Source organism: Trematomus bernacchii, unplaced genomic scaffold (genome assembly GCF_902827165.1).
Source record: "Trematomus bernacchii unplaced genomic scaffold, fTreBer1.1, whole genome shotgun sequence".
Classification (NCBI taxonomy): Eukaryota; Metazoa; Chordata; class Actinopteri; order Perciformes; family Nototheniidae; genus Trematomus; species Trematomus bernacchii.
The window spans coordinates 2,254,360-2,255,205 of NW_022987668.1; positions in this window are offsets into that span (position 1 = coordinate 2,254,360).

The following is an 846-nucleotide window of genomic DNA, read 5'->3' on the forward strand; positions in this document are numbered from 1 at the left end:
TATATGTTAACCGCTTTAGATATACAGTCTATCTATGTATATATACTATAACACCCCTATAGTACAGTGTTATAGTATTATTAACATAGTAATACTACTATAACACCCCTATAGTACAGTGTTATAGTATTATTAACATAGTAATACTACTATAACACCCCTATAGTACAGTGTCATAGTATTATTAACATAGTAATACTACTATAACACCCCTATAGTACAGTGTTATAGTATTATTAACATAGTAATACTACTAGAACACCCCTATAGTACAGTGTCATAGTATTATTAACATAGTAATAATACTATAACACCCCTGTTGTGTAATACTACTATGTGCAATTCAGTATATACCATAAATGGATGTGCACCTGTATTTCTTTCACCTGCTATATCTCAAAAACTTTTACTGGTATTTGATGTGTGTTTTGTAAATATATGTTGTATATAGACTTGTTGCACTACTTTGCATTTTTGTATTGTATTATATATGTTGCATTGTTGGAGGAGCACAGGTCAGAAGAATCTCATTGCCATTTCTACACTGTAGCTTTGACAACAAAACCTTTGAATCTTGAATCTTAAATAGTAAATAGTGTCATTTTAACATGTATCTTTAATCTTTTTTTGTTGTTGCATACTTCTTAATTAATATCAAGCTATCTTTGTCTCTTTACTTGCTGTCACAAATGTACATTTTCTCCTCTGAGGGACGAATAAAGACGGAATAAAACCGTTTCTGATACTGATTCGACAGCAAGACGAACCCGGAAGTGAGTGCGGATTTCTCTCTTGCTCTCTCACCACTCACACAGGCGCACACACACCCCTTTCTTTACTCTTTGT